The following is a 13,758-nucleotide window of genomic DNA, read 5'->3' on the forward strand; positions in this document are numbered from 1 at the left end:
CTGGAAGAGACGGTAATGCTAGCCTCCTCCCTAGAAGTAGCGTTCCACAGGCTCAACGTTCCCGTCTGATCACGCACTGTGGACCCCCGACCAGAGAGTACCCCAGGCCTGTGCCACGCGGCTGCCCGCCCAACGGGGGGGGGTTACCCTGCTATTTCTGCGGCCAGCATCAGCACCCCAGGCAGCGCTGCCCAGCTCAGAGCGCGAATTGCAACGACTGCGTTAAGAAGGGACATTTCACTAAAGTTTGCCTGGCCAGGTCCAAATCCTCAAAATCGCAGGCCTGACCCTCAGACTCACAGGCCCGCAGACCCCGCGGTGTGGCAGCTTGCCTGCTGGCTCCGCCCCCCCCCCCCCCCCCCCAGGTCTCATCATCAGCCTCGTGTTGTCGCTGGGGCAGCCATCTTCAAGCCCGCACAACGTGTGCGACTCATCCCCCATGAGTCGTTGCCATCTTGGCCATCCTGGCCCTCGCGGCCCGCCACGTGCGACTCATGGGGGCCGCCATCTTGGACGCCATCTTCCTTGCTGCCCGACACGTGTGACCGACGGGGGCCGCCACCTTAGGACCAACTCAGTACCTCTGACCACGCCGGCTACCCGTAACTCAGCGTGGTTACCCTGGACCAGTCGCAACCCAAACACCTCCGGAGCTCCATGATGACTGTCTGTGTAAATGGACATGAAATGCCATTTCATGGGGGCAGCAGGGTAGCATGGTGGTTAGCATAAATGCTTCACAGCTCCAGGGTCCCAGGTTCGATTCCCGGCTGGGTCACTGTCTGTGTGGAGTCTGCACGTCCTCCCCCTGTGTGCGTGGGTTTCCTCCGGGTGCTCCGGTTTCCTCCCACAGTCCAAAGATGTGCGGGTTAGGTGGATTGGCCATGCTAAATTGCCCGTAGTGTCCTACAAAAAAAGTAAGGTTAAGGGGGGGTTGTTGGGTTACGGGTATAGGGTGGATACGTGGGTTTGAGTAGGGTGATCATGGCTCGGCACAACATTGAGGGCCGAAGGGCCTGTTCTGTGCTGTACTGTTCTATGTTCTATGTTCTAAATGCCTTGCCTGTTCGACTCCGGGAGCACGGAGAGCTTCATTCACCCAGACATGGTAAGGCGCTACTCGCTCCCAATCTTCCCTGCACATCAAACCATCTCCCTCATATCCAGGTCGCACTCGGTGCAGATCTGGGGGTGCTCTACCGCAACCCTCGCAAGACAGGGCACCGAGTACGCCGATTTTAAGTTATATGTACTCCCCGACCTCTGCGCTCCTCTCCAGTTGGGACTGGACTTCCAGTGTCACCTCAGGAGTCTAACTCTGAAGGTTGGCGGGCCCCTACCCCCACTCACCGTATGTCGCCTCGCGACCCTAAAGGTCGACCCTCTTCGCAAATCTCACTGCAGACTGAAAGCCAGTCGCCACCAGAAGCAGACCGTACAGCATCCAGGACAGGACTTTCATCCGGTCCAAGGTCCAGCAACTCTTGTGGGAGGGGATCCTAGAGGCCAGCAATAGCCCCTGGAGAGCTCAGGTGGTGGTCGTCAGGACCGGGGAAAAGAACTGGATGGTTGTAGACTACAGCCAAACCATAAACTGGTACACGCATCTCGATGCGTACCCCCTTCCCCGGATCGCAGACATGGTTAACCAGATCGCACTACCGGGTGTTCTCCACGTGGATCTGAAGTCTGCATACCACCAGCTCCCAATCCGCCCGGAGGAACACCACTACACAGCCTTTGAAGCAGACGGCCGCCTCTTCCACTTCCTCCGGTTCCTCTTCGGCATCACAAACGGGGTCTCGGTTTTCCAAAGAATGATGGACCGGATTGTGGATCAGTACAGGCTGCAGGCCACATTTCCGTACTTAGGCAACGTCACCATCTGTAGCCGTGATCAGCAGGACCACAACGCCAACCTCCAGAGATTTCTCCAAACTGCCCAAACCCTTAACCTCACTTTATAACAAGGAGAAATGCGTTTTCCGCACAACCAGACTAGCCATCCTCGGCTATGTCGTGGAAAACGGAGTTCTAGGACCCGAACCCGACCGTATGCGCCCCCCTCCTGCAACTCCCCCTCCCCCATAGAGAGATTACAGTGCAGAAGGAGACCATTTGGTCCATCTTGTCCATGCCAGCCAGAGGACACCCAGGTGCCTTTTTTAATCCCACCTTCCTGCACCCGGCCGATAGGGGCTGGTTTAGCACAGTGGGCTAAACAGCTGGCTTGTAAGCAGAACAATGCCAGCAGCGCGGGTTCAATTCCCGTACCGACCTCCCCGAACAGGTGCCGGAATGTGGCGACTAGGGGCTTTTCACAGTAACTTCATCGAAGCCTATTTGTGACAATAAGTGTTTATTATCTTATTATTATTTTATTATAGCCCTGTAAGTTACAGCAAGTAAGGTGCAGATCCAGTAGCAAAGAAGCTGGAATTTAACTCTGCATTCAGCCAATTGCATGTCTGATGACACTGATTGACATGATGAAAGAATTATATATATTATGTACGTGCATGAGTATATTTGTATATATGTATAGATATACAATCAAATAATACATAAATAATCATTTATGTAAATAAAAAGGGATGTGTTTGGCAATTCCTGTTCCATTAGGCTTTGCATTTAGGATGAGTTATCAACATTAACGCTCACGGTAGCATGGTGGTTAGCATCAATGCTTCACAGCTCCAGGGTCCCAGGTTCGATTCCCGGCTGGGTCACTGTCTGTGTGGAGTCTGCACGTCCTCCCCGTGTGTGCGTGGGTTTCCTCCGGGTGCTCCGGTTTCCTCCCACAGTCCAAAGATGTGCGGGTTAGGTGGATTGGCCATGCTAAATTGCCCGTAGTGTAAGGTTAATGGGGGATTGTTGGGTTACGGGTATACGGGTTACGTGGGTTTAAGTAGGGTGATCATTGCTCGGCACAACATGAAGGGCCTGTTCTGTGCTGTACTGTTCTATGTTCTATGTTCTATTAACGTGTGAAAACCTGTGAAAAACAAAACAACCAAAGAGTTAGAGTCATCACAGAGTAATAAGAGGAGAGAGATTTAAAGGTGTATGAATGAAGACTTGGGCACAGGATGTATATTGCGCAGGTTTTTGAAGTAGAAATTGGAGAGGTGGAGGAGTAGTATAGAGAAAGAGTTTGAAAGAGTTGGGCCCAGGCAGCAAGCAGCAAGCTCAATTACTGACAACAAAATGTAGGAAAGTGGGAGTTATACAGGAGATCAGGATCAGAAGACCAAATGGTAGAAAAGAGAAACTAAATTTTGAGGTGGCTGTAGAAGTAACATATTCTTGGAATGAACCTGCTTGTGATTTGGTATATGCATTATGGTATATGGTACATTGAAGAAAAGTAGTGGTTTTAAAAAATTGGGTACTGCCTAAATTTAGCAATATTCTGGGTTAAGTGAATGTCAATTTGGACATTGGCAATTACTAAATAGTCCTCACTTTTCATGCTGAGCATATCATCACAGCAAATGAGATTTCTTCATATCGTCTTTGCTTGAATCTTTAGATTTAGCTAAATTACTAACGCTTACTTTCCTGACTCTTGTAATTAATTATTCAGAGTTTTGAACACAAACTATAAAAAACTCCCAGGGGACACTCTCGATATTTCAAGATTTCAAATTTCTGATGGGCCTTTTCTCACTTCAATTAGCTGTCTCCAAAGAGAAATAAGAGCGAATCCAAGAATAGCCAGTTTGTTTCATGCATTGGATAGCCCAATGCACATTCCCTTGGATGCTGATCAATGCATCCAGTACAACCTCCACCAATTCATTAAAGAAGGGATTGCCTTTTATACTCTGCATTAACAGAGTCTTGGCAGCACTTTAAAAAACTATAACATTTCATTATTCTGCTGACTGCACCAGTTGTGGGAAGATGATCAGTAAATAAAGCTCATGTACACACTCTTGAAGAACAATGCGTAGGAAGGCTGCTGGCACTTTTCAAAGTGATGCCAAGCATTAATTCACAGCTTTCAGGAGTTGATGGGAATATGTGAGGCGGAAACTGGGATTAGGGAGTAAAACAAACAAAATCATGAGCTACGATGCAGAGAAGTCTCATGCTACTGAAGATGTATGTTATCGAATGTTTAAGAATTGCATCCAGTAACTTAAAATCTTAATACGGTAGGCACTAGATTGCACAAATCCAGAGCAAATATGTAAACATGGTTAATGGTTGAGATCTTCTGGCTGTTCACACTGGCGGGGTCTTCCTGTCGTGCCTAGGGTGCACCCCTGCCATGGGTTTCCCAGGGGAATGAGGTGTAGATTCAACGGGAAATCTTATTGACGGCAGCAGGACTAGAAGATCCCGCCGCTGGTCAACCGCCGCCCGCTGCCAAGAAACACGCCACGCAGGGAGGCCAGAGAATCATGCCCAATATTTCATGCTGCTGACCTTTCATCACAACATTCTGATGAAATTAGGCCTGCAAGGAATTTCTCATAGTTTCTATTTTTACCTCAGATTTCCAGCATCTGCAGTATTTTACTTTTGCATGGATCACATTGGTGAAGAGAAATAAAAGTCATGTTAATTGCCACAGTTCTTATTTGTTCTTCAGATCTCTACCATTCAAAGTTTGCAAATCATAATGATTATAGCAGCTCTCTCAAGAATGTAGCTACCCCAGTAACAGTTTGGCGAGGGCAACTGAACACAGTGTAATACCTGGCAGGGGTGAAACCATGATCATGAAGGGGGTCCACCCAGGACAAGATTAGCCCCTTGCACTTCGGGTATGCTGACAATGTCCCCAAATACGGCAAACTCGGCTGAGAAAATAATCCTGCCCATGCTTGCAAAAACACCACTGACTTTGTGCAAACTTGTGAACAATCACATACAAATATCCTGATTCAATAAAATCCATTTAGAATATATGTAAGCATAGGGAGCTCTGAGATAGAAATTATTCACTGTGGGAATGAATATTAATTTTGTAAAGTCAAATATAATTATCTGATCTTTCGAGATGACGAAGCCGCATGCTATGAATATTAGGGATAATACAAAATAAAAGAATGACAGATACTAAAGCATGAAAGGGAAGAAGACAAAGAGATAAGAGAGGAATGTGAAAGAAGGCTTGAAGTCAATATAAAGGATGCTGGGAAACAGCAAAAGCTGTAATGAGCACATAATAAAAAATAGTTGATTAAAGGAAGACTGGGGCCATTTAGAGGGGTCATCTTATCCTAATGGCAAGGACATGACGGAGATGCGTAACAAGTATTTTACCCCACAGGAAGGTTAAATGAGGTATGCAGGAGCCACTGCTGGAGTTAAATATTGAAAAAGAAAATGGGCAGACGGAAGTTTAATGGCACTAAAAGTGCAAAAATCCCAAATCCCATTGTGCTTTCCAGGAGGTTAGTAGCAGACGGTGTTAGCACTGACCAAATGTTTTCAATGATCTTTTCGGATAGATGCTGGCCATGCCCTCCTGTTCACTCCCAGCTGAATATGTTTCCAGGTGTATGAGGGACCAACCCCCCACTATCCTTATTTAAAGCAACAACTATTCAATTGCAGGTAAGGTGAGATGCTTTCCACTTACTTTTTCTCTTCCACATTTTGTGCAAGTAAAATGATGTGTTTTTGGAGCAATTTTGGTCGCTTGTTGAATTTTTAAGGAATTCTGATGGGGTGGTTCAAGGAATTATTATTTAGAAAGCCTGAAAGACTTATGGGTGTGTTGTTCTCTGTTTTTCTTTACCTGGATGGCTTGGATGCGTAGTATTGAACAAAGAACAACAAGCTTTGTTAACAAACACAATTAATTTATTAACACTATGAAATAAGATTTGTTCACATTCCTAAAGTAGACGGTTACTGTATTAAACTATGCTATCTCTAACCGCAGAACTTCTCAAGTGCACAACTGCTCTCTCACTCATGCCTCATCTGTCCTTCTGTATCTTCTTCTGTTCTGACCCACAAGGCTCAGCGTCATCCCTTATTCGCTCATAGAACTAGCTCCCTCTCGGGGCTGTCTGTATACATTTAATTAACCCTTGTATTGCCTTCATACGTGATAATATCACAATGGGGCTTGCAATCTCTCTTATTCTGTAACAGGACAGGAACATGAAGCACAGGCAACAGTGAGGGGAAGCTGTTCAAAAAGGAAGAAAGAGGAGGATACTCCACAGAAGACAGTCCCTATCAAGGATTTTCAAGGAGTATTCCTCCTGCCTTCGTCTCATTTAAAAGAAAGTTAATAAACCAATCAAATAAGTAAATAAGGTTAGATAGACAATAGACATAGCAAGGCAAGTGGTGTACCGTGACTCAATGTGTGGGAGTTTGTGGAGAGCATTGCAGTCCTAGACAAACCTATCTATGGTAAGTGTCCACAGCTTGAGAAACTTTCATTCAGAATTAGAATCCATAGAATCCATATAGTCCAGAATGAGGCCATTTGGCCCATTGAGTCTGGGCCATCTGTCCGAAAGAGCACTCTATTCCGGCCCACACCCCCACCCTAATCCTGTGCATTGATAATCGCCAATCCACCTAATCCGCACATCCTTTGACTGTGGAAGGAAATCGAAGTACCTGAAGGAAACCCACGCAGACAAAGGGAGAAAGTGCAAACTCCACACAGGCATCATCCAAGGTCGGAATTGAACCTGGGTCCCTGGTGCTGTGGGGCAGCAGTGCTAACCACTATGCCATCGTGCCTCCCAATTGAGTCATAGAGGGGGAGAGGTACCTGGATATTTGATGCTAGGAGGCAGTTACACCCCTTAATGATTAAGTATAAGTTTACAGTTGATCAGTGGCCAGGAAAAGGAGGGTGTGTCTGTGAGTGGGGCAGGTATAGTGATCCAGGATATAGCTATGGAGGATCTTCAGTCCTTGACTTTGACCAACAGGTATGAGGTACTTGTTATCTGTGTGGGTGACGAAAAAGGACCCCAGGCTAGATGGGCAAACTGACATACCACCATGATGCATGAAACCATTCACATGGAGGAGTGAAAATGAAAGTGATCACGATAGGAGGAAATATAGTGCAAGAGATAGCTACTGCTCGCTGCAGCAATGACACGGGGTCCTAAAGGTTGTGGTGTTACCCTGGTGCCAGCGTTAAAGACATCCCTTCATGACCAGAGAAAAATGGCAGGGAGGATCCAGTTGTCACAGTTCATGTGTAACCAACTGGATCGGAAATAGTCAAATAAGCAAAATACTGCAGATTCTGGAATCTGAAACACGAACAGATGATGCTGGAAAAACTCAGCAGGTCTGGCAGCATCTATCAGGAGAGCAACAGAGTTAACATTTCGAGTCCAAAGACCCTTCGTAAGAACTAAAAGGAGGGAAAATATAAAAACTACAACAAAAAGTAGCAACTTTAAGAACAAAGGCAGATGGCCTGGTGTGAGAGGGAGAGGGGGCACAGAGTAGGAAACAGGATCCGTAGAACAGGAAATATGCTCTCCTAAGACAGTTTGAGAAGTTAGGCATCAAAGGAGCCTCAAAGGTAATAGTCTCTGGATGGTTAATGGAGCCATAGACTCATGAATCTTTAGATAAACAGATGTGAAGGTTGGATATGCATGGCTGAAGGATTGGTGTGGGAGACAGGGATTTGTTTCATGAGCTATTGGCACCAGTATTGGGAAAAGAGGAAACCTCCATTGGGATAGGTTCCACTTAAAACATGCTGGGTTAAGTATCCTGAAAAATGGAATAACCAAGACAGTGGACAGGGCTTCAAATTAACAATGGTGGTGTGTTGGTGGAAGTAGGAAGATTCAGGGAAGCATATATTCAAATGCAGCAAAGTAAATGTCAAGGCTTGAGAACAGAGCAGCTCTTGGGGCTAAAGGAATCAAGGGTTATGGGAGGAAGGCGGGATCAGGGTATTGAACTTGATGATCAGCCATAATCATAGGGAATGGTAGAGCAGGCTCAAAGGGCCGAATGGCCTTCCCGTGCTTCTATGTTTCTATGTAATTGGGGAAATAATAAGCAATGGGGGTCAGAAGGGGACAGTTAAAGTAACAAAAGTAATTAGTGACAAAGTTGGCCTCAGGGAAAAGTTAAAAGCGCCATACCTGAATGCATTAAGCAGATTAGATGAATTAATAGATATAAATTAATAGGTTTGTTCTCATAGCTTTTACAGAGATGTGTGGTTTAAAATAATCGAGTTTGTGAATTAGATATTCCAGGATGCTTTACTTTTAGAAAGAAATAGGCTAACTGGTGAAGGAGGAGGGGGTCAAATTGACAATAAAGGATGGGATAAAGACAGCAGAAAGAAAGGTCTCTGCTCAGAAAATAAAGAAGCAGAGCTGCTTTGTGTGGAGCTAAGAAACAGCAAGAGCCAAAAAACATTGGTGAGAGTTAATTATAGGCCCCTTGTAGTAGTTGTCATGCAGGGCAGAGTATAAATCAAGTAACTAGAGGTGCATGTAATAAGGGCAATATAGGAATTGATGGAGAACTTTAATCTTCATATACCCTAAGCAAATCAAATTTGCAGTACTTGTAGAGAGGAAGATTTCATGGAATCTGTTCAAAATAATTTTCTAGATTAGTATGTCCAGTATGTAAGGCAGGGCAGATGTTTTGGATCTAGTATTGTGCAATGAGAAGGGTTAATTAATAAACTTATAGTAAAGAGAGCCCAAGGGAGGAGTGAGCATAATGTTAACAAGCAGGTACAGCAAGCAATTTGGAAGGGAAATAGTATGCTAGCTTTTGTTACAAAGTGGTTGGAATATAAGAGTAAAGTGGTCTTATGACAATTATACAGATACAGGGCATGGCACATCTGGGGAACTGTGTTTGGCTTGGTCTCCTTACCTAAGGAAGACATATTTCCCAGAGAGTGACTACAGCAAAAGTTCACTGAACTTGTTCCTGGCATTCGTAGATTTCCCCATGAGGAGATTGAATGGTCTAGGCCTATCTTCCCTGAAGATTAGAAGACTGAGGGATAATCTAATAGAAACTTTAAAAAATTTTTAGAGCCCAAACAGAATAGAAGCTGAGAAAATGCGCAGGATTGTCTATTTTTGAGACCAAGCTGGGACTGAATTGAGTGCGATTTGCATTCCCATTGGGGGCGCTATTCTGGGAGAAATTCAGGACATGCTAATGGGCCAGCACTCTGTCCCTCTGTCCATATGAATCTAGAGCAATTCCCTCTCCGGTAGAAAGCTTGACAAGCTGGAGCAGCTTGTAAGCACTTTTTCAAATAGCAATGTAATAGTGGCCAGATGCTGGGTGTGGCGATGCTGGGGTCCCACAATGTGTTAGCTTCTCCTAGTGCTGACACTCTTACCTCTGAATCATGAGCTAGTTTGTTCAAGCCCCACTCCAGGGATTGGGAGACTCACTGGCATGGTTTGTCCAATCGCCGATGCCGAAATCGCGTTCGGCGATCAGCTGGACAATCCCCGTTTATGCCAGATTTGGAGTTGGAGTTTTTGCAATGCTCCGCCCCCTCAAAATCAGCATACTCGGGGAGTACGCCGCCGGCTGTAGGGACAGCCTCAGGACGTCACCTGAGGCCCTCCACCGATGCTCTGCCCCCAGTGAGCCGAGTCCCAGACGGCGTGGGACACATGTGCTCACACCATTCAGGGACCTGGCGTGGCGGCTGCGGACAGAGCCCAGCGCCGTCACAGTCGGGGAGGGGGAGCCATTCCACTGGCAGTGGGTGGCTCCGGCGGGGGCTGGGGGGACTGGTGGAGGGTGGTCCAGCGGTGGCCAGGCTGGTTAGAGGGGGCAGTTTATGGCAGGTCGGGTCCGTGGACAACCGGCGTCATGTTGCACGGCGTAGCTGCCACAGGCCACCGTCATGTGCATGCGCGGCCATGGACTCAGCCATATCCGCAGGTAAAGTCAGGGGCTTTATGTTGCGCGGCTGCTAGCCCCCCACCGAACGGAGGATCGGTGCTGGCGCGGTGCCGACTTTCTGGTCGTAAGACCAAACGGATCCTCGGACATAGCCGCAGAATCGGTGAATCCAGCCCAGTGTTGCCCCCGGGACTGAATAACATGCAATTCGTGATTCTGTTGGGGGAATTATTTGTTCCGCAATTGAGGACGTGCAAATGGACCAACACTCTGCTGGTGAGCATTTGAAGCAATTCCCGGCCCAGCAGGTGGTGTAACTGCTAGCGCGGGAATTATCACGAAAGAGCCTAAAAGCTGGAGCTGTTTTTAAGCGCTCCACTCAACACACAGCATGAAGGTGGCTCAGAGAAGACCTGACGCTCTCCCCACCTCCCACCAATTTAGGGAGTCCGAGGTGGACCCACCACTCGATGCCAGTGAGGAGAGGAGAGACACCCTCTTCCCCAGGGTAGGCCGCAGACTCAAGCCCACCCTCCTGAAGAGTGCCTGGGAGGAGATGGCCGTCAGTGTTGCCAGCCTTACCAGGAGGAGACAACTTGTGATCCTGAGGAGTGGAGGCTATTGGTGAGGCCTCTACCCTGAAAGTGGAAAGTACCAGGGAGAGTTCCAAAGGCCATCATACAGGTGTCCTTTGTTTGGGGTGAGCTCTGCTAATCCCCTACTTCCTCTGCATTGGGGCAGCACTTATGAGGTCTGCGAACATCTGATGGACCACTGATAAGCTTGACCACACCCATATCCTTACATACACCGCTGGGGTATTAAAGCTTCCAGAAGAGTGGCCTGGACAGGCTTCCATACCACCAGAAGCTCTCAGAACATTTACAGGACACAGTGAACAGTCAGCAGTGTGAGCAGCCAGGTAAGTAGCACCCAAGTGGTGTACTGCAGCAATGGTAGTCTGAGCCAGGCCACCCCGATCACGAGGGGGACACCCCGAGTCCATGGACCTGGCATCAAGACATTCCACACTACTGCCGACAGCCTGGGCAGCCACCACCCAGCAAGCACAACAATTTTTGAGAGTTTTTTAGCCTCCTGCTACCCCTCAACCTCCATGGTGTCCAGGCCCTGCTTATAAACACTTGCACCAAATCACGCCCATGAGATTTCTGCCTAAGAGGGGTGGGGCATCACAGAGAGGTGGAGCATGAAGTGTCAAACCCACTAATGAAATTTAAATCTATACAAATTATGGTTTTGTATGGACCCGGCAAACTTTGATAACGGCGCCAGTGAGGGACCGGATTTGGCATAAGGCCCGAATCGTGATTTTTCCATCGTGCGCCCTTCTCCATCCAATCACAATTCTCACTGCCAACAGTGGGAAGCAGAGTATTCAGCCCATAATTTCAGTTGACACTTAAAGGGGAGTGCTACATCATTAGAGGTACCACCTTTCCAATAAGAGGTTAAATCTAGGCTGTGTCTGTCTGTTCAGACATACATCAAAGATCAAATAGCACTTTCAAAAACGATTAGGAAGTTCTTTTGGATCCCTGGCCAACAATTGACTCATACTATCAATCCCCTTTGCTGTTTGTGGAACTTCGTCATGTGCAAATTAGTTATCATGGTTGCCTAAAAACAATACTTTGGAAACCTAGCTGGCAATGACTTGTTTTGCGAATTCCAGTCAAAGTGATAGATAAATGCAATTTAATTATTTAACTCAATTTTTGGAGGAAATCGCAGAATGTACCAATAAAGGGCATCAGTGAGTATTACATTTTGCTTTTGCAGAATATAATTGAAAAGGTGCCACATGAGAGGTTTGTTATGAAAGTGAAGGAACATGATAGAAAGGGAAATCTTGGTGAATGGATAAAATTACAGTCTTGAGAAAGAAATGAAATTGCTGGGCAAATGGATCCCTTTCACACTGGCAGGATGTGGATTCTGTGATTTTTTTTCAATCGACATAAATGACTTAACTTTGGACAAAGGTACCCAGAAGCATGGTATTGAACTTCATTGATACCAAATTTAGAAGAATGTTTTCCCCGTGTCTGCGTGGGTTTTCTCCGGGCGCTCCGGTTTCCTCCTGCAGTCCAAAGATGTGCTGGTTGGGTGGATTGGCCATGCTAAATTGCCCTTAGTGTCCAAAAAACATGTTAAGTGGGGGTTACTGGATTACGGGGATATGGGAGATACGTGGGCTTCAATCGGGTGCTCTTTGTCAGGGCTGGTGCAGACTCGATGGGCCGAATGGCCTACTTCTGCACTGTAAATTCTATGATTCTATGGCAAACTGTGAGGGAGAATGCATGATATTGTGAGTGAATATGGGCACGTCATCAGAATGGGCAAATAGGTGACATATGGATTTAATTGCAGAGAACATAGGAACAGAAGTAGGCTATTTAATATAATGTAAATGTATGGCAATTCAAGGAGATAATGATTGATCTGTGACCTGACTTCACATCTCCCTGCATTATACTCCATCTGCCATCTGCTTCTCCACTCACTTTATCTATCTATACCACTTCACAGCCTCTCTGTGCCCTTCCCACACCTTGCTTTCCCACTTGGCGTGGTATCAACAGCAAACTTTGAATCATTACTCTTTGGCTGGGTTCCAGGCTGGCCATGCCATGGTGCCCGGATGCAAGGTTGGACCCCTGTCGGGGTCAGGGCTTGGGCAGCCTTGCCCATCAGAGGAATTTGTTCCAGGAGCTTTGAGAAGGCTGGGGGAGATGTGAAGGAGGGGGTCCAGAAAGCTGGGGGTGGGAAGGGGGGGGGGTGTGTGCGTGAAAGGGGAGGGGGTTATAGAGATCAGGGCTGCTGGTCAAAATGGCAGCCAACATACGAGGAGCCGGTCTTCTTGGTGTGCTCAGCTCACCAGTGCAGGAAATCTACTAAAGTGTGGGCTCGGCAGGGAGAAACACCTCGGGGTCCAAAATACCAGCAAAGTGCTGGTAAAAAATTGCGGGGTAAATCTCTGCACTACAGACATCGAGAAACACCCTGCTAAACGTGCCGGAAAGGGGGCTTTCTTTTATGTTAGCTGAATCATGCCGGTGGGTTTTATCATAGAATCATAGAATTTACAGTGCAGAAGGAGGCCATTCAGTCTGCACCAACCCTTGGTAAGAGCACCCTACTTAAGCCCATGCCTCCACCCTATTCCCGTACCCAGCAGCTCCACCTAACCTTTTTGGACACTCAATTTACTACATTACTGATATTGCTTATGTTCATTTCAAGTCCCCATCCCTGATTCAACATTAGTTACCTTTGAATGCTTAGCTTGTTATCGCCTTCCTCTACTGTAAATACATTTGTCATCCTTTGTTGTTCATCATACCTCTCCCAGTTGCCAGGATCTGTGCTATGTTTGCAATAGATAAGCTTTTTTAACATTTTATATTGTTTCTTACCTCTTAAGTCATCTGTGGCTGAATTATTTTTTATTTTGAATTATTTTTGCCAAGTGGAGTTCTTGCAGTAGAGTTTGCAGATTCTCCCGTGTCTGTATGGGTCTCACCCCCACAATCCAAAGAGGTGCAGGGTAAGTGGATTGGCCATGCTAAATTGCCCCTTAATTGGAAAATAAATAAATGGGTACTGTAAATTTTAAAAACAATACATCTATCTCAGCCTTGAACATACTTAATGATCCAGCCTCTATAGCTCGCTGTGGTAAAGAATTCCACAGATACACTGCCCTCTGAGAGAAGAAAATCCTCCTCATCTCAAAATTCTGTTCGTTAATTGACCTCCTAGTCCCCCCCACTATCCCCCCCCCCCCCCCCCCCCCCCCCCCCCCCGGCACCACACCACTGCCCTTGGTAACAGGGACAACGTCCACTGGTAAATTCTTCCTGGCTGTCAGAA

General features: G+C 46.7%; 1 pseudogene; it reads left to right on the forward strand.

The window, feature by feature from the left end:
- The first annotated feature begins 4,703 nt into the window (after positions 1 to 4,703).
- LOC119970811 lies at positions 4,704 to 4,825 on the forward strand (annotated as a pseudogene).
- Positions 4,826 to 13,758: the final 8,933 nt, after the last annotated feature.

The sequence above is a fragment of the Scyliorhinus canicula genome, chromosome 8 (assembly GCF_902713615.1).
Source record: "Scyliorhinus canicula chromosome 8, sScyCan1.1, whole genome shotgun sequence".
In the NCBI taxonomy this organism is placed as follows: domain Eukaryota; kingdom Metazoa; phylum Chordata; class Chondrichthyes; order Carcharhiniformes; family Scyliorhinidae; genus Scyliorhinus; species Scyliorhinus canicula.